The sequence below is a fragment of the Ursus americanus genome, chromosome 15 (genome assembly GCF_024610735.1).
Source record: "Ursus americanus isolate L20-20 chromosome 15, mUrsAme1.1.p, whole genome shotgun sequence".
Lineage (NCBI taxonomy): Eukaryota > Metazoa > Chordata > Mammalia > Carnivora > Ursidae > Ursus > Ursus americanus.
Window position 1 is genome coordinate 55,427,762 of NC_142141.1, and position 21,139 is coordinate 55,448,900.

The window sequence follows — 21,139 nt, forward strand, 5'->3', positions numbered from 1 at the left end:
GACATTGAGGTAGACAACGTGGTAATGTGGTGGTAATATGATTCCAGTGTGGTGATATGTTTAGTTATTTTAGATGGCCATAAATGTTCAATTCCAAACCAAAGATATTTTAATTTACTCAACAATGTTATCACTCTACCAGAACCTGAGACACTACAAAAATGAACAGGAGGAAAAATCTGTTCTCACATCGTCTGTTGTCTAGAGTCAGTTACAGCCAGCCCTTTGAGAGTTCAGCAGATTCTACAAAGTGGACAAAAGGCATTCCGCTGAAAACAAGTACACCTTTCATTTTAAAAATCCAAAATGTTTTCCCCATTATATTTTCATTTTCCTTAACTTCTTGACAAGGAAATTTATTTAACAATTATTTAGTCAGAAAGCTAAATGCCAGGGTTCTAACCTCAATCTATCATTATTACTCTGCCTAGCCAGGCAGGCAAGAGACTGAATAGAAGGTACTTGGTAGACAAAACAGAAAGTAGACTTCATAAGTCATTTATCAATTACAATTTTAAAAATTCTGATCCTAATAGTGTTATTCTAACTGAATTGTATTCATGGATTAGAAGATGCAGTATTGTTAAGATATTAATATTTTCCCAAACTGACCTATATATTTATTCTAATTCCTATCAGAATTCCCACAACATAGATAGATGATAGACAGATGATAGATGATAGATAGATAGATGATGATAGATAGATAGATAGATAGATAGATAGATAGATAGAGATGATATAGACATGGATATAGATATAGATGTTTAGATATTTTACAAGCTAGCTTTAAATTTTATTTTGAAAGGCAAGTGAAATAAAATAGCCCAGATGATTTTGAAAAAAGAACAAAATTGTCCTGATTTCAAAACCTCCTGAAATGGTATAGCAATAAGGTATACTAATGAGGGGAAAATATACATATTGATCAATGTAACAAAACAGAATATCCATAAACAGACCCACACATTGATTTTTGGCCAGGGCCAAGACCAATTCAATGGAGAAAGAATAGTGTTCTCAACATGGTGCTGACAGAAATATCCATATGACAAAAGAATAAACATTGATCCTTACCTCATATATTATACAAAAATTAACACAAACTATTTGGTAGACCTAATGTAAAACCTTAAACTATAAAGCTTTTAAAACAAAACACAGAAGAACATCTACATGGATAGGCAAATATTTCTTAAATATACAAAAACCATAATTGATAATAGTAAAATTGATAAGTTTATTAAAAAATGATGACACTAAAAGAAAGTGTACAGAGAAGCCACAGATTGGAGAAAATATTAGCAAACCACATATCTTACTACTAAGTCTTACACTAAGACTATATAAAGAACCCTCAAAATTCAATAATCAGAAAACAAGCTATCCAATAAAAAATGGGTGAAAGCACATGAAAAAATGTTCAACAGCATTAGTTACAAGGGAAATGCAAATTAGAAACACAACCCAAAAAAAAAAAAAAAAAAACCCACAATGCAATACCAAAATACATCAGTAGAATGGCTAAAAAGAACACAAGAAAAATTTTTGATAAAATGGGCATATTCTATCTCTTGGTTATGGTGTGGTTCCATGACTGTCAAAATTCTGTCAAAACAAAAAAATTAGGGGTGCCTGGGTGGCACAGAGGTTAAGCGTCTGCCTTCGGCTCAGGGCGTGATCCCAGCGTTATGGGATCGAGCCCCACATCAGGCTCCTCCGCTATGAGCCTGCTTCTTCCTCTCCCACTCCCCCTGCTTGTGTTCCCTCTCTCGCTGGCTGTCTCTATCTCTGTGGAATAAATAAATAAAATCTTTTAAAAAAAAATTAAACCAAAAAAGCTGAATTATACTGTACCTCAATAATACTTTCCTTAAAAAAAAATTATGACTGACAAACAATAGTCACTCACAATGAAATTGAAAACATTTATTTGGCTATTTGAAGTATGTTCTCCAATTAGATGCCCAAATTTGTAAATGAATGTTAAGAAAATTGAATAAATACAGTAAAATTATCACATATGAGTAAGAATTATCTTATGTAAGCCTGTGGGTGGATAGATGATTAGGGATAGAGAAGATATGGTTGTGGAGGCACATATTCATCTTCAACATGTTTTTTTCTCATAAACTTTTTAAAATAGTGATGGTTAAGCCAAAGTAATCACTAACAAGTTATAGTCATCTGAACTATGCTAAGTAATAGAAACTCTAATAAAAGACATAACTGTAATTTAAAACAAAACAAAATTAATATAATCTGATGCTATTAAGGAAGTGAGTGACTTCTCAATATTTTAGTAACTACAAGTGTATTGGACTTAAATAAAATGCTTTGGCTTATCATGAAAAGTACATGTAAAAAAACACAACATTTCCTATAGGTTACTCATGTTCTGGCCTCTATTTACAACCCTTGCAAAGTTTTTATGTATATTTCAGCTCATGTACGATTTTTTCCTGCTTCTAATTTTAAGAGTAAGCCTATACTTTTGCTTTATTTTGGAAATCTTCACATTTTACAGAAGAGCACAATGAATCACAGAAAGTTTTACCAAGATTGACAATTAGTAATGGGGCGAGGATGTGGAACTGGCAGTCTGAATCTACAGTCCTCCTTCTTAAAGACCATGCAATGCCATGAAGGAAAACTCACTGTGAATTTTGTGGTAGATATATTTACTTATCCATCTGCAAAATGCTGTTTGATATTTGACCCTCCGGGGCTAGAGCTTAAGGCAAATACATATCAAATCACACCCATTAAGGATACACTGGGGATAGTTAATGAGAAAACATCTCAAGGAGTTATTTTACCAAGTGGTCGAGAAGGCGAAGGAGACAATTCAAGAATGGACACGCATCTCCAAGAACCTGGCATGTGAGGAAGCAATCAGTCTTGGAGTCTGACTGGAAACACAGAAAAACTTTGCTGGTATTCAAGCAAAACTCATGCAAAGCAAGAAGTCCGACTAGACCAGGTCTCCTTGGATTCCCCTGTATCTAATTAGTAAGGAGATGCATTGTAAGATATAGATATAGATAAAGATATATAGATATAGATATCTATATATACTTACTAGAAGAATCTTTTTTATCCTCTCTACTATTATAAAATATTTTACATTGAGCAAAATAATGCAGATCTTCCTACCTCTATTTACTGATAAAGAAATGGAGACTCACTTGCTTCCCAAGGTTATAAATTCCAGAAGCCATTCAATGTTTGAACTTCCCATGAAGTGTTCTTTCCCCTTTACCAGATTGCTTCTTGTTTGATAAATTCTAGAAACACAGACAGCTAATCCTTAATGTGGAATTAATTCATTGTTGAAGTGTCTGTGCTGCCACATTTAATTAACTTCGTGTGTGAGAAGGAAGGAGTGGTAAAAACTTGGAGTGCTGATACTTGTACTTTTTAACTTAGCTGATGCATTTTAGGGCCTTAGATTGATGGCCTGCAGGATGCAGTTGGTATCCTGGAGTCAAGGGCTAACACTGAGATTGCGATGATACCAAAGCAGCTTAAATAACCCAAAGTCTAAATTATAAATTCTTTTTTTTAAGATAACTGCTTTGATTTTTCATTTCCCAGGAAATTTAATAGAACATCAGTGGTTTATCTCCCAATTACACATACGTATGTATTTATAATTAATTAAATGTATTCAATGAAATATGTGAATTTTATAAGTGAGTTTATGTATACCATGATACACATGTTCCCTCTTCTCACCAAACCTGCTCCACCCAGCCTTCAGTATCTTGTCAAATGGAACTAGTTAGGAATTTTTCCAATAGTTTGATTTGTTAAATCCTATTTCCCACACCCCAAACATCAGCATGCTTTGCCTTCAAAATACGTCCTCCTCTGATCACTTGTCACACCTTACCAAGCAGGTCCACAGTGGGCCGAGGGCCATCGTCTCTCACATGGCCTACCCTAGCAGCCTCCCTCCTTCTTCCTTTTCATCCCCGCTTGGCTCACTGTAGTCCAATCTCTATGCAACCACCAAAGGAACATCCTAAATTGTACATTATATTTTGTATGTGCAACCCTCCCACTTGTAACTCTTGAAAGGCTTTCCATTACATGCAACATTATATTTGAAATAAAATCCAACTACATACCCATGGCCAACAAAGTCCCATAACCTCTATTCCTGCTAACACTTCAATTCTATCTTTTATGCCTCTTGACCTTTCTCAAGATATCAACAGGGCATCTCCATCCCCATCTCAAGGCCTTTACAGTTGCTGCAAATTCTGTAACATACCCTTTCCCTCACATCTCCCCAAAACTTGAATCTTTTTTAATCTTCAAGTCTGCTCAAAATTTCCTGTACAGATAGGTTGTCCATAACCAACTTATGAAAAAACATACTCTTCCGACTTCCATGTGATCATGTCCTGTTACCCTTCTTCATTTTCCTTATGGCAATTATTTTTTTTAAGATTTTATTTATGTATTCGACAGAGATAGAGACAGCCACCATCCTTATGGCAATTATTATTGCCTGAAATGACATTATTTATTTTCACATTTATTTACTGTCTTTGCACTAGATAGTAGATTCCAAGATGGCAGTGACTCGTTTGCCCTGCTCCTTAAGAAATACTCAATGTTTTGAACAATGCTTGCATTCTCCAAGGGACTTACAGTGGATGCCAGTAGTGGTCTGTACATCCTCTCCTCTGGCAAGTGCATCCATCCCCCAGCTGAAGTGTTGCCTGAGAGCAGCTGTTTTCTCTGAGGCATTCCCTCACTCTCACCTGGGGGGCCCCACATGCCCTACCACGTGTAGATCTTGGCCAGCGATCACTGACAGTGCAAAAGTCTGTCCACCTTGCACCAACCAAAGTAGGATGATGAACACTTCAGTCAATTTGTGCTTCAGAGCTTCTCCCTGGGATTAAAGTCAGTCCCCAGCTGAGACCACCTTCTTCCCTGGTTCCCCTGCTAAGGGCACTCCCCCAATAAACCATTCAAAGCAGAATCAGCATGTGCTTCTAGGAAAGCCAAACTAAAGCAGCGTTCAATGAATATCTTGTGAGTGAATGACTACAGGCAGATAGCCAAGCGAGCCATGTTAATGAAGACAGTAGGTTTGGAGGCTCCTATGGACCTGAAGAAAGTCTTGAACACGAAATATTTTTATATTGATTTGACTCAACTTTTCTAAAAGCCTCAAAAAGCAACATCTGTTTTTTAAAAAGAAGAAAGAAAGAAACAACTTTCCTAGTCAAATATTCTTGAGAAACATTTCATGCTCCCACAAAATGCTTAGGGATTGGTATTAACATACTAAAGGACCTAAAAAAACTTTAAGCCCCTATAAAATATTCATACACATTCCTGGAACCTGTGAATATGCTATTATCAGATGGGGAGGGCGATTAGGGTTGCAGACGGAATTAAGGGTGCTCATCAGCTGATCATAACATAAAGGGATTATCCTGGATTATCCAGGTGGACCCAATGTAATTACAAGAGTTCTTTAAAGTCGAAGAGGAAAGCAGAAGAAGAGCTCAAGGTCAGTCAAGATGGTCTGCTATTCTGCTGGCTTCAAAGATGGCAGGAGGTGCCAAGAGCAGTGGAGGTGGCCTCTGGAAGCTTGAAATTGCAGAGAGAGGATTCTCCCTGGGGCATCCAGAAAGAACACAGCCCAGTTGACACCTTGATTTTTAGCCGGTGAGACCCACTCTGGACTCCTGACCTCCAGAAATATAAGATAATACATTTGCATAGTTTTAAACCACTTCTGCAGTAACTTGTTACAGCAGCAACATAAAACTGATACAGGCAGCAAATAAGCTAGTTAACTTTGGTTAAATTCAATGTTATGTTCATCAAATATACTGGAGGAAGAACCATATTTCCCTTAAATGACTGCTAATATTTCTTGATGTCTTGTTAAATGTACATTTTACAAACATAAACATTACAATTATTATATCTAAATTAAACTCAATTTTCTGAAATGCAGAAAAGTCACTTTATAAGATAACATGTCAATTTTGTAAACCATTCAGAAATTATATCATACAGAGAGAAAAATCATAATTAAATATTAAAAGGTACATGGCACAAATCTTGGTTTGTTACAAATAATGAAAATACATTTTCTGGGTTTTTTTTCTATAATTGCTGTGCCATTTTGTAGATCCAGAGTCACTCCTTAGAATAAATATTTATTTTTAAATTATAGAAAGTAATCTTGTTCACCATGTAAAATACAGTGAGGACCTTTAAACAAGTAGTATCGGTGCTATTTGCTTCTAAAGCCTTTGACATGAAGGGAAAGTCTAAGTAGCCATCTCCCAAAACATCCAATACTTCGTCATAAAAAATGTTTTCAACAATTGATGAATAATGTCAGTTATATATTCTGTGTCCTACAGTGTTTACCATTCCAGAGATTCTTTATTCCCATCTTCTGGCCTTGAAGGAAGGAAGGAAGGAAGGAAGGAAGGAAGGAAGGAAGGAAGGAAGGAAGGAAGGAAGGAGAAGGGAAGGAAAGGGAAGGAAGGAAGGAAGGAAGGAAGGAAGGAAGGAAGGAAGGAAGGAAGGAAGGAAGAAGGAAGGAAGAAGGAAGGAAGGAAGGAAGGAAGGAAGGAAGGAAGGAAGGAAGGAAGGAAAGGAGGGAAGGAAGGAAGGAAGGAAGGAAGAAAGAAAGAAAGAAAGAAAGAAAGAAAGAAAGAAAGAAAGAAAGAAAGAAAGAGAAAGAAAAAAGAAAGAAAGAAAGAAAGAAAGAAAGAAAGAAAGAAAGAAAGAAAGAAAGAAAGATAGGAAAGAAGGAAGGAAGGGAAAAAGGAAGGAAGGAGAAGAAGGAAGGAAGAAGAAGAAGGAAGGAAGGAGAAGAAAAGAAAGAAAGAAAATGTCCTTGATCTTCAAACTACACTCTTTCTCCACCATCACTGACGTTCTTGAAAAGGTGTCTTATGTTCACTAACCACCTTCCATCCATTGTGATCTGGCGTTTGCTCACCCTTCTCTTCTGACTCTTCTCCTGCCACTACAACCAGTGATTCAGATTCCAGGTTAGGGGGTGTCCACGTAGCATTTGACACGGATCAGCAGGGTTTCGGGTGAACTTGGGAGATGTGGTTTGGGTATAACCTGTTGTGTGCGCAGAGAGGTCTTGAGTGGCAAGAAGCAGTGTGAAAGCTACATGTTTAAGAGTAGTAGATCTGCTGTGGCAAAGTTTTGGTGGAACTGGAAACCATTTTAATAGACTAGATCTGTAGTCCCAATGAATGTTTGTGGACAGATTACTAAACTTCGTATATTTCCAGACAAACAGTTATACATAGGGAATTACATCTCTTACATAATTAAATGTTAAAAAATTACTCTAATTTTTTGAAGTTATGGACTTCCATAGCAAGTAATTATTTTGAAGCTGAGCTTATGAAGTATGTTTGTGACTCTCAGTTTGGGCTGGAAAATTGTATAGTAAGATGTGTAATAAATTTCCGAATTCTTTACAGAACTCAATAGCACATGTTACTGTATAGGTTCTTCCTTAAAACTGAATCAAGTACTTAGGTACTCAGAGAGATTGTTCAGTTTATGAAATAATACATTAGGTAGAAAGGGATGTTAGTTCAAAAACAAAATGACTATGATTTGATAAAATTCACTGATCTCTGGGCTTTATAATCTATGTCCTCCAAATAAATGAGGATGTGTAGAATATCCTAATTAGAGCACATGTATACTTGCACAATTATAAAAAATTTAAAGGAAACTGTGGCTTTATTCCATATATTATTCTTTTAATCAGTTTTTCTTTATGAATTAGCCAAATACTAACTACTAACTAATAAAGTTAAAAAACTTTAAGTATACTTCCAATTGCAAGAGAAAAGCTAAATGCTTAAAGGTGTCAAAATTATTGATGTTATATAACAGATGATCTTCTAAGAGATTAAGGCGCAGCCAGTCATGTAATTTGTCACATCCTTGCTCAAAATTAAAAGCCACATCTTTGACACGTTGTACCTTTTCCTCACTGACATTTTCAAAACAAGCTGTACAGTTAAAATGTCCTAGTAATCATTCTATATCACTAAATGCTTTATTATTTTTTTAATCTGAGTTTTTATTCTTCAGAGAAGGAAATCTGGTTAGTGTAAAATAGTTAACATTATTGATAAAAAAAAACATTACTGCAGGGCGCCTGGGTGGCTCAGTTGTTAAGCATCTGCCTTCAGCCAAGGGCGTGATTCTGGCATTCTGGAATCGAGCCCCACATCAGGCTCCTCTGCTATGAGCCTGCTTCTTCCTCTCCCACTCCCCCTGCTTGTGTTCCCTCTCTCGCTGGCTGTCTCTCTCTCCGTCAAATAAATAAATAAAATCTTTAAAAAAAAAAAATTACTGCATACCTGTGTTTTATTACCAGGAAAAATAAAGCAGGTTCTCTTTTAGCATATAAAAGTTTTAACTCTTAGGAGATTTTAATTTTATAAACGGACATACGGAAATAACTATTTCAAACATATTGAAATATAGTCCCTTCTTTTTTGTGCGAAAATGTGATAAACTGGAAGGATTCCATTTTCTACAGTTTAAATGACAAAGTACGTTTGTGGAAGTAGCTGAATGAACATGAGACACCTAAAGGGTTAACAGTGATTTGGCAATAATGAAGTTGTAAATATTAGTATTCCAAGTTTACATCTGTGTTTTCTGGTTCCTTTATAAGTAGCTGCTACTTGGTTAAACATCCTTTAAACCGGCAATGTTATTTATAAAAAACTATATAACTTTCACCTCCTCCCCCCCAGAAAAAGCACTTTAGAAAAGAGATGGTAAAGCAAAAGAAATATTTAAACCATACCAAAGGAAAACGAGATTCCAACCATAAATTGGAAAGTATCAAAGTTTATAATCTAAGGACTCATAAAGAAAAAATGAAAGTACTTTTGTTCTGCAAGTTACTGAACTTTGCAATTGTATTCCTGCTGAGCAGAAGGTAAATTGACCTAAATTTTATAGACTCTCCAATTCTGTGTAGTAGAGATTGGCTTGGAAAAATAGAGTTGGAGAATTATCGTTCAATTGCTTGGGGAACACAGCTTCAATTGGTATATTTGATTTATTAATATTGATTTTTGTATCAACTTCACAAAGCCACATGTTTATTTTCCACTTTGAAATAAATTATCCCTTCTTTTTGGGGGGGATAGATTTTTACTTAAAGTTCTGCTGATGAACTGGTATCAAGAAAATATTGAGCTGATATTTTATGAAATCTACAATGTGAGGACTTAGAAGAAAATGAAAGAGAAGAGTCATTTCCTAGCAGGAAGAATGAGCTCTGGACAGGCGGAGAGTAGCTTCTCAGGAGAACTGAGTGCCAGGAAACTTAGAGGGGCAGCAGAGAGGCAGCTTTCCATTCTGCTGAGAGCTGGGCTCAAAAGTGACTGAATGGCAAAAGCGCATTCGAGATGAGACAGGATCAGACCTTCCCTTGAGGTCAAGGTGGAGATGGACGGACAGAGCATTCTAAGATGAAAAAGTAGCAGAAGAAGACGGCAAAGCAGCACCGGTGTTAGTAAACGGTCTGGTATCGCTGGAGTTGGTGGGAAAGATAAAGCAAGAGAAGCATAGACCATTGTGCAGATGGTGAGAGAAAAAGTTATAAATCAAGACCCTGTGGCAGAAGAGTAGGAAATAGTTCAGATACCACCGTCCAGAGATAGAACCTGCTGGACTTTCCAAATAGATACAATACTGCTGGAGGATGAGTGTCAGAAAACCACACACCCCTGCACCCAGCTCTGTATCCTCTCTGGCTTCTCACAAGTTCCTTGGTCTCCAGGTCCCACGTCCTCAACCTACTCTCCTCCCAAAGTCCCATGTGTGGGGTCAAGAACCCAACCAGCAGTGATACCCATCCTTTGGAACAGTGTATACAGTTAAGTCATATGAAGATAAAAGGAGGACACTAAAAAACTTTTTTCTTTCCCTATTCCTCCATTCTGCTTTAACAATAGCAAAGGAGTTCTCTTTCCAGGAGACCACCTTTCTGGCTTCAGGTTGCAGTCAGGCTGAAAATGCCATCAAAATGACTTATTATATCCTGTGAGTAAATATCACCACACAAGCCTTGCAGCCATAAGTCCGGTTCCCAGGCCTCTGGTAGCCGAGAAGAAACCATCTGTGGATTACATAATCAATCAGCAAAATGTCCAAAGTTTCAACACAATGTAACCAAGAAGATAACTGTGCAATTTACCAAGAAACAAAAAGCAAAGAGAAGAAATGGAAACAGAAGAGAAGGGAAGGAAATGACCATTGCGTTCTCGGTGCAGACTCTTGGTGTAGAAATGTGGGGCGTCCAGGTTCAGACCTAGGCAGGTCCCGCGCAAACAAGCCTCAGGGTAAAAGCTTCTCTTCCACCCAAAGCAGCTGAAATATGCCTTGTATAAGGAGAAAGATAACCTGTATGTTAGTGTGTGACAAGGAAGTCTTATTCTTTAGATTTCTGAGGACATATAATGACATCTTAGTTTCTTGGTTCTTAGAAATCTTTTATTTTTGGTGGGAGTGGGGGGAATTGATGTGAAGTCTGAATTTGAAATAATAAGGCTAATAATTTTTTTTCATATTTTATTTATTTATTTGAGAGAAACACAGAGAGAGTGTGAGCATGAGCAGGGAGAGGAGCACAGGGAGAAGGAGAAGCAGACTTCCTGCTGAGCAGGGAACCTACCACGGGGCTCGATCCTGGGACTCCAGAGGCTTAAGGCAGATGCTTAACCAACTGACCCACCCAGGCCCCCCAAGGCTAATAATTTTTAAAAAGAAAATTAAATTGATGACCATATTACTATTTGAATAAATACAATTTATTATGATTCCATATGAGGTCTTTATAGTTGACCTTAAAATGCGTGTTTTCCAATATCTGTACAAGTCCATATTTAACATTACATCAATTTAATTCTACTTTATAAGTTTACAAGAAAGTTCTCTTTTTAAGTATTAATAGTGAACGAGAAGTTGGTATTTCCAGATTCTCCATTTGGCATTGTACAATTTCGATCATAAGGAGAGTCAGGGATTCATCAGTACCGGGAGTTCAAAACTCCTGAGATGTATGAAATAGATCTTGACATGGGAGGAAAGTACCAATAACAATGCAGGTACTTGAAATGACTAGCCAAAATTACAAAACAAGTTTTTTTAATTAGAACCTTAAGTGATGTTATAAAGAAAACTTTGGGAAGCATTCTTCATCATTTGTATTTAGTTAATAACGTAATAAACTGTTACTGATGCCAGACAGACATATCTGCCACAAACAAGGGCCTATTAAGCCAATTAATGCCAAATTCTTGCTAATAGTAAGGCCGTGTGCTATACCTCCAATGTCGATGATTTCATTACAGATAACCTATAGAGCATACATCATCTGCTAGTTGCTAGTCTAAGCACTTAACATGAGTTCACAATGATATCACCAAGTAGGGCATAATCATATCCCCTTTTATCAGATAAGAAACTGAAGTTTGGGAAATTCAATTTTATTGCCAGGAGTCACATAGTTATTATGTTTGCAGGATGGGATTCCAGACTCTGGCTTCTGAGTCTGAGGCTCTAGCTGCTAATACCCTAACACGTCATATTTTATTGTGCCTACACTTTTTTTTTTCCAAAATATGAAAAGAATCGTATCTTTTATTCCTAGAACAAATTAAAATAGAAATTGAAATTTTGGAGGAGATTATTTTGATGGTATCTCTCAATAATGGTATTTTTCTTCTGAGAAGAATTGATATGATTAATTTTAAGAGTTTTAGATGATAATTTACATAAATAGAATTTAAATTTAGAGTTAAATCTTACAGAGTACAAGTTTATTCATGAGACTTCTTGTTAATACTGAAACAATATTCCTTTTCTCATCTAAATCAGCACATTATAAAGGCCGTTGTAGATATTTATTTAAGAATATTACTGAATATTCCTTATGTACTAAGATAATTTCTAGGAATATCCAGCCAGATGTGAACAATGAATATTTAAATACACGGATGGAGAAGAAAGAACTTATTGAGAACTTACGGGGAAAGATAAATATATCAATATGTTACAATTCATATACTGCTTGCTATAAAAATTACACAAATATAATTGAGCTTAGGTTCACTCTCATTTGTCAACGAGAACAGAAAGCCATGTGAAGAGAATTCAAAATGCAGGAGTTTAATGCAGCATCTCTTTACCCTCCACTGAATGATACTTTCCACAACGTAACTCTGTTTAAAAAGATGTCCCTCATCTAATTATTTGTAATGAGTGCCTTGTAAAATTCATCAATTCTTTCAAAAAATGAAATATGAATCTTTTCATCAAATATTAACTGGAAAGTATACCAATCTGTAACACAGAATTACTATACTTCTATGAACTCCCAATGGCATTTTCTGTTCTTGTTTGTTAGTTGGTTGTTTTTCCCACTGCTACTGTGGTTCATTCCACCAAGAGTTTAAACTAAACAGTGGCCAATAAAGAAAAAGAGTTACAATGTGCATCTAAAGCATTTGCTGCAATGAACACTGCTGTTTAAAAGGAAATAAATTAGATTTTTTTAAAAAACAGGTTTCTGGGCCTGTGATTTTTCATCCTATGCCCCACACTATGAAAGCATAAGGCAGCAAGGAGCATGGGAACTGCTCTTGAATGAGAACAAAATGACTTTTGTCCTGGTTATACTTCTAAATCACTCTCACTTGAATAATTTACTTCTAAATTAAACATCACAAAATCCATATTTATTCATCATTTCTCTGGAGTGTACCAGATCCCAAAGCTATTACAAGTATTTTTGAAACAAAAACAGAAGAGAAAGGGGGAAAAAAAAAAAACCCACCGGGGAAAACTACAAAACATCAGTGATTGGATGGTGTTGACAACCTACAAGGCAAATCTCTCAATGAGACTTTTCATATTCATGAATTTATTTCACAGAGTGTCAGGAAAAGTAGTAAAAACAATCACCCATGTGAATAAAAAATTACATGTTATAAGTACCAGGAAAGAACAATGTATAAATGTTCATAGAAAGGGGCCCTGCCTGTGTTCAGGAAGGATTCCCTCTGAAAGGGGGGATTAGATGGGAGAGGGGATGGGTGAGGGGGTTTATTTGGGTTTTACCCTATCACCAACAGTGATACTAGGAACATGAACACATTTCCCCGGATGTACCGTAGCACTGCTGCAGGAAATGCACCTCGGGGTGCTAGGGCTCTAACTTCAGGTTTTAAGGCTGTGAATATTTTCACACTTACTAGATTTTTGCCTCATTATTTTCCAAAGGGCATATTCTCATTTACATTTACATTTCCACAATGCAATTTACATTTCCACAATCATTTCCATGGTCTACATCCTCACTGATTCTTGAAATTATTTGATTTTTAATTTATTGCCAATCTGATAAGCATGAAATGGTATTTTTTGTGTGTGTGATTTTTGTATCTCCCTAACTACCTGTCCATTTAAGAATCTTTCATATGTTCATTGGCCATTCTTATAGTCTCTCCTTTAAATTGCCTGTTCATTTATGTCTCCTGTGTTTCTATTGAGCTACCTGAATATGTTTATTTATATTTAGATCTTTCTATCCTACGAATATTGTTTATTGCATTGATGTTTTGCAAATAGAGTTTCTTTTTTTTTTTTTAAGATTTTATTTATTTATTTGACAGAGATAGAGACAGCCAGCGAGAGAGGGAACACAAGCAGGGGGAGTGGGAGAGGAAGAAGCAGGCTCATAGCAGAGGAGCCTGATGTGGGGCTCGATCCCGTAACGCCGGGATCACGCCCTGAGCCGAAGGCAGACGCTTAACCGCTGTGCCACCCAGGAGCCCCGCAAATAGAGTTTCTAATCATGGTTTTGCTTTTTATATTTCAGTTTTGAATTACCTGAAATGAGTTTGGCAAATATAGCAAAAACATATAATTTCATCTTTTTGCATATGAATTACTAATTGTCCTAGCACTCTTCATTTAATAATCCACTCTTTCCCACCTGATTTGTATGGGAAATCCAAACCTGTCCTGTATCAAATTTCTGTGTGTATGTGCCACTTTTAGCATCTCTATTATATTTCTTTGTTCAGTTTGCCCACTACTGGGCCAGTACCAAGCTGTCTTAATTATGAAACTTTATGTCTTTATATCTAGAGGACTACTTCCTTCAAATTCTTCCTCTTTCCTTCCTTCCTTCTTTTTTCCTTGGAGGAGTTTAAAAAGAATTGCAGTTTTAAAATATCACCACGACTGCCTAGGAAGGGCCAAGAGTAAATTTGAGGAAACCATTAAGAAAATCAGTCAGGTGAGGGGTGAAGGTGTTTGACACTGAGGAGGTAGTGATGGAGACCAGGGGACCTAAGTGGATGTAATAGATACTTAGGAGGTAAGGATGAAGATGATGGTTGATTGAATATGTTTGATGAGGGAAAGAAATGTATGATGGATGACTTCAACACTCTTACTTGAGGAAATACACGAATGAGAGTCCCATGACTGGAGACAGAATACCAAAAAAAGGGAAGATCTGTTACTTATTCAGGAACTAGCAAATCTGTGACTCAGCCAGCATTAGTCTAGGGTTTAACCCAGCAGAAAAGAGCCACAATTGTTAGCTAAGATTCACTTAGGCTTCCTAATTGTCCCTGCACTTGATATACTTGCTGTTAAAAAAGACAGAATTGTTAGCAGATGGATAGTCCTTGAAAACAAGAGGTTGGCAGATAAACTGTCATGGTGTGTATTCTTGTACTATCTCTTAATTATTAGAATGGTTTTTATTTTGAAAAAAAATGTACTCTCTCCATAATATACTAATTTCAAATTTGTCTTAGCTAGATTTCCTGCTTTTGTAGCACTTTATCTTCTAGAGACACTTTCCTAGAGACACTTTTCCTTATTATTCTATTTATTGACACTCAAGGAAATCAAGAATTATGCCATGTGATAACAGGAAGGAATTTAAAGATCATTACCTCACCCACCTCCACCATGGCCAGGGAAACAGTTGTGACTTAGACATTAAGAGTTCAGGCTCTGAGCGACACTGCCCAGGTTCCTCTCCTAAGGCTTATATGATGTGGCAAGTTATTTAACTCTGTCTCAGCTTTCTCAAACTATAGTGGTAATATTACCCTTTCCTCATATAATTGCAATTATGATAAAACGTGTTTACGTATGTGACTGTCTGAATTGTGCCTGGCAGACAGTGTGTGGTCAATAATACCGACTGCTTTCTCATTAAGCTTACTTCCATACAAGAGATACATGGAATCTCAACTGCCACTTGCCCACTACCCCACAGCTAGCCCTTCAGACACAGAACTACAACCTAACAAAGTGGCATAGGTGTTTTTTGCCACCTTTGAATGTTCTGAAATATAGTGCTGACCCTATCTCCTCCCAGTTTGTTCCAAATCACTTTTTTAATTAGCTGATGTAACTAATCATATTTTGCAATTCTTATTTAATATTGCTTAGAGCTTATGAGCACGCTGGTACTGGTATTTTGGACTGAGGTGATAAACAAAATATGGGAGAGTGTTAATTTCTAAAACCGCTGCCCTACACTATAATGGAATAAGGAGAAAAAAAGAAGAAATACGATTCACAGACACGCATCAATATCTTACAGAAATTATACCCAAAAGCAAACAACAGTCTATCACCATCCAAATATAAGCTGATCACAGATATAACTAAATTATGAAGAAAACAAAGTAATAAAAAAAAAGATATTTCTTCCTACCTGCCTCCCAAGCACCAGGTTAAATTAAAAAAACCTTGAAATAAGTGCCAAACTGACTTTATTTCATTATCACTTAACTAGTTTATAATACAATAAACCAGTTGTCTCTCATATGCTTAAGCTCCAACGGAGCTAGGGTCAAATCTGGAACTTCTCACATTCAAATCAAAGAACACATTTCTTTAAATCAAGAAAGAACATGAAGTTAAAATGCCTATAGGAAAAAATCAGAGATTCTCCTCTTCTATGATAATCCTCAACTCCTTCAACTTAAAAAAAAAAGTATCAGGGTAGTGAAATTTGTATTCTTTTCACATGTTCTCTACAAAGCTGCTCTTAAGTAATTAGAAATCCATTAATAACATCAGATATTTCTTTACCCAGTAGAGGGCAGTGCTACATATGGAAACCAACATATTACTAGGTTCTTCTGAAGTTTGTGAATGAATGACCCCATTGACTCCTGGGCCTGGAATAACTTCATTTTGCTTCTTGAAACATAGAATCAAATCCAAAGGAAATGAATGGCAATACAGATATGGAGAAGTAAAATGTGCACATAGCTAAGCAATAACTACAGAGCTGTAGCAGCATTGATAGCACTACCTTATTGTTTATATGAGTTATAGGGGTGGGTCAAATAATGGGTGAAATAGAAATGTACATGACAGGCAGAAACTAGACAGATTTTCAGAATTAATATTCAATAGAATTAATATTCAATAGTATTAGAGAACATATAAATATCTCTTATTTCCCTTCAGCTGTCTAGAATTAGGATAGGTATGACATCATAATTTTGTATGATGTAAATTCTACCTATTGAAGATTTTGCACCCGTTGAATCCCCACAGTGAATAAGTCAATCTTTCGAATCAAAAAATTCCAAATTCATAATCTAATTTTACTTCAATAGATCTTCTGATGACATCAATATCTTTGAACCAAAAACTGAAATAATAGCTCCTAATAAAACCTCCTTCTCAAAGATACTGAAATAATTTTTAAAAATCTTCAGCCTTTGAGCACCTACGAAGAGATGTAATATACATGTCTGATCCTAAGGGAAAAACAACATCTACTCTACTATACATAATTTCATCTGTTTCTACTCCACGTGCTTACCAAAACAGCTCCTAAAAATTGCTCTGCGGATTTGTCAACTATACAATTTGGACACATCATCTTGATTCGACGGTCTACTTTCAAACATTTCCATGATACTTAATCGACTCAGTCCTTCAAAATCTGATTTTTTTATTTGTAAACATAATTATTGAAAAGACTCAATTCTGGATGTTCAATCTTTATTCTACCCTCTTTTCAGACTTTAGATTGAGGAAAAAGGAATTGTATCTTCTTTATTTTGTAAAGTACTTAGAAATAAACATTTGATGATGATGATGATGATGATGATGATGATGATGAAGCTTCCACGGGATTTCTTTTCTAGTCCATTATTAAATATTGACTAAGAGGAACGTCTGAACAAGGATTTAGACAAGGCTGAGTATGAGTTAAATCCTTCCAGCTAGTTTTCATTGCAGCACCTACTCCACTGAGGTGCTCTGTAGGAAGAAGAAACTGGTAATTTGACAGAAAATTACTATTCAGAACAGTTACTCAAAAAAAAAAAATACTGTCTACAGAAATCTCCTGGAACCAACTCTAAATTATTTTATATTTAATCATTTGACCTGAAAAATGTGAACCTAGATTATTCTGCTATCATAAAAAATTTATTGGTATAAACTATTCAGTGAGGAAAATGAAGCAAATGCAAATAAGGGCAAACTATTTTATGATTCACAGTGAAATGATCTTAGTTGAGTTCTAGGCTCTGCTAGAACTCGGTCAGCTGGGTTAACCTTGGTCTTCATATCAGTTAATTGGTAACAACGTTACCTTCCTTGGAAGGTTGCCACTGGCACCTCAGGCCAATGTGTATAAGGCACCTATCTTAATGACCAAGCTCTGTTTGTTGCCTAGTAAATGCTAATGACTCATTAGCTCTGCAAATCACTTTGTATTTGATGTTGGGCAAATTACTGACTTCTTTGAATCTCTTCTTCATCCCTGAAATCGGAATTATAATACCCACCTATCTTACCAGGGAGTGTTGTTAATTTGAAATGAGATGATAAATGTCTGAGTGTGAAAACACTTTGCAAGTGATAAAGTGCTATATAAATATTAGGATAGATAATTAATTGGGAATATATACAAGCATTAAAACTGGCATAAGGAAAGCTCTTTTCCATACTCTTATCAACTGGGGAAATTGTTTAGAAAGATCATTTTGAACAAAAAGTTTTCATTGACTTTAGAGAGCAGATCATTTCCAGCACCATTATAATTTTTGTTTGTTTTGTGGAAATCATGTCTACATGTTTCAGAGTTTTGCCTAAATACTGTGGATTGATTTAGTGGGTCAAAACAGTGTTGACTATATATATGCGTGAAATACAAAACTCCCAAGATACACTTACATTTACCCTTTTAAGGTAAATTTTAGTTTCTAAAAAGGTGAGCTTCATATCTTACTCAAGGAAATTTTTGTTACTGCCTATTCACAGATAAGAAAACTCTGGCCAGAGGCCCCTAGGTGACTCAGTCAGTTAAGCATTCAACTCTTGATCTTGACTTAGGTCACGAGCTTGAGTCCCACATTGGACTCCACACTGAACATGGAGCCTACTAAATAAAGAAGCTTCTGGCCAATATTACAAGGATTTATGTTCAGAATTACTATATATATCTGTTACTTCAGAGTTCCTTAAGGAACTAAGGATATAGATGCCTTAAATCTATAATCTCTGAAAAAACCAAGGCAAATGTGAAAAAGCCAATCTTATATCCCTCTGGAGGGTCGTTAAACAACAAGCATCATCAAAAGCTAAGTCCTCCCTAAGGGCACCATTAAAAAAAAAAAGAAAAAATGTTGAATAGCCTTTAAACTCATTTCAGGATCTCTTTCCCCAGAGAACCATGGCTTCCATGTGTCCTCCAAATGCCCATTCAGATCTGTCTTCCTCAGAGGAGAGGAAAATACTATCTCTGTGCTTAAACCAAACATATTAGTAGTTGTGAGGGTATTGGTAATACCTAATTCATGTATCTATTGATTTTTCTATTTATTTATTAAATCTAGGATTCCCCAACCTCCTAAACACACACACACACACACAGATCACACTAACAATTAGATAGACAGATACATAGATATAGATAGATAGATAGATAGATAGATAGATAGATAGATAGATAGTAGATAGATAGATAGATAGATGATAGATAGATAATCTGAAACTTGTGCAATTGCCAAGCCTATGGCTTTATCTGTCTTCTAAGAGGTAGTGACTTGTCCCTCTAATGATCCATATTTATAAGAACAGATGGAATATGGGGCAGACATATTGTCTACTCTGATGAGCAAATGCCCCAACCAAGGGTAACTATAGTGACCTGTTTGAACTGTTCTTTCAATAGACATATGAGTGGACACCAGATCCCACAATAAGTCCAACTGCCTAATAAATCAGTCAGGGCATCATAACTTAATACACACGTATCTTATAGTTTTCTTTTATACCTATACATAATTTTTCCCCTCACTTCCTAAAACATACCATGCTACTTCTTACCACAGGCTCTTTGCACATTCTTCTTGCTCAGTCTGGAATGGAATATCCCTGTTTTCAGGTCAGACTCCTTTTGAATGAACTGTCGTAGAAGTAAGACCTTTCCCTTGGGAGTACTTATCTGTAAATGTGTGTCATATACCTATTATGTCTACCAATGTGTCTTTCCTACTAGACCGGAAGCCGAATATTACAAAGGCTTGTTAAGCACTTGTAGTCTATTTTTAGCATATTTTAAAAGAATGTGAAGTAAAATGCTTTGTTATTTAAAAAGTGCTTCCACTAATCAAATCATAATTAGTTAAAACCACATAACTCTACTTAATTTTGATGATATGCTTTTATTCTTCAGAAACAGTGTTTCTATAGTTGTGCTTACATTTTTCATTTGGTAGGTATCCAAATATAGTTCTTTGCAAGTTAAGTATCATATAAGCTAAAAATAATATCTGGGTATTTGTTTCAGAATAGAAGGAATTCTAAACTGATGTGATAAATGGCATTCCCCCAACTACCCCCATAACAATTTATTTTGATTAAAGAGTCAGCTCCAAGACTCGATAGAGTCTAAAATGTCTATCTTAATGCACTTTAAATTTGTGATATTCAGAATCTCAGGGATGGGAGTATCTTTGATGCTGTGTACCTTAGTCAACAGATATAATGGTGAATTCTAATTAGTTTTTTTTCCACTTTATTTATTTGAGCAGCATTTGAATGGCAAATATCCAGGTGCAAAGTTAAAATAGGAGCCACAGGGGAAAGAAAAATTATTTAAGACACAGCCCTCATGTCCCAGTAGTCTTCTAGTCCAGTGAGGGAGAATACCATGGTATACCTTCTTTTCCTTCTTGAAAATTCATTTATACCCCCCTTGAAACCCACATAGATATTGTTGCTATGCCAAGTAAGAGCAGAAAATCGTTATTACTTAGAGAGCTAAGAATTCAATAATGTTACGATTACATTATTAATGGTCAGGATTAAATTATTTCCTTTCAATATCTTCCTTTCTAGTACAACCATGTCTTCAGTTAGGACCACAGAAAATAATTTCTCAATGGTGAGGATTAGATTCTAAAGAATTTCAAAAAGAGCAATAAAAAGTGTTCAAAAATTTCATTCATTGACCCATCCTTTTAAACATTTTTTTTCAAGTATATCTTCCCAGCCAGCCCCCAACTATGTTCCTCATCGGCAAGAGGAACAGATATCGTGGCATCCTGAAACACGCCACCGTATAGGTCAAAACTATGGCCAAAATATGGTTACTCGTTTTCACCAATTCCTTGGGGTGACAGTGGGTAAAGGTGGGAATGGTGTTAAGTAATCACAGGCAGAGATGAAGAGCTCTACAATCATTTGCTGATTGTGACAGTCTTTGTCTAAAAGGGAGAACATTTTACTTTTGGTTAGAGATGGGTTGGCAAGAACTCAACTCTGAACTCACAGCTCCATGGATACTCATTAATTTTAATTGAATGAATTGGATGTCCAGTCTAGATACAGTTTTTCAAACCCAATTAATAAGGTACTTAAGGTGTTGGCAAAAGTCACTACAAGGCTTCCAGCTATAATTTTAAGAGTTTGAAAGATGGGCAAGATGCCTAGAAATTGTAAAGGAGTCAATGCAGTAGTTCTAGTCAAAAAGGGGTTTGTGGGAAGATGATACCCTATGCCCTAGAAAGCTCAACTTATTTAT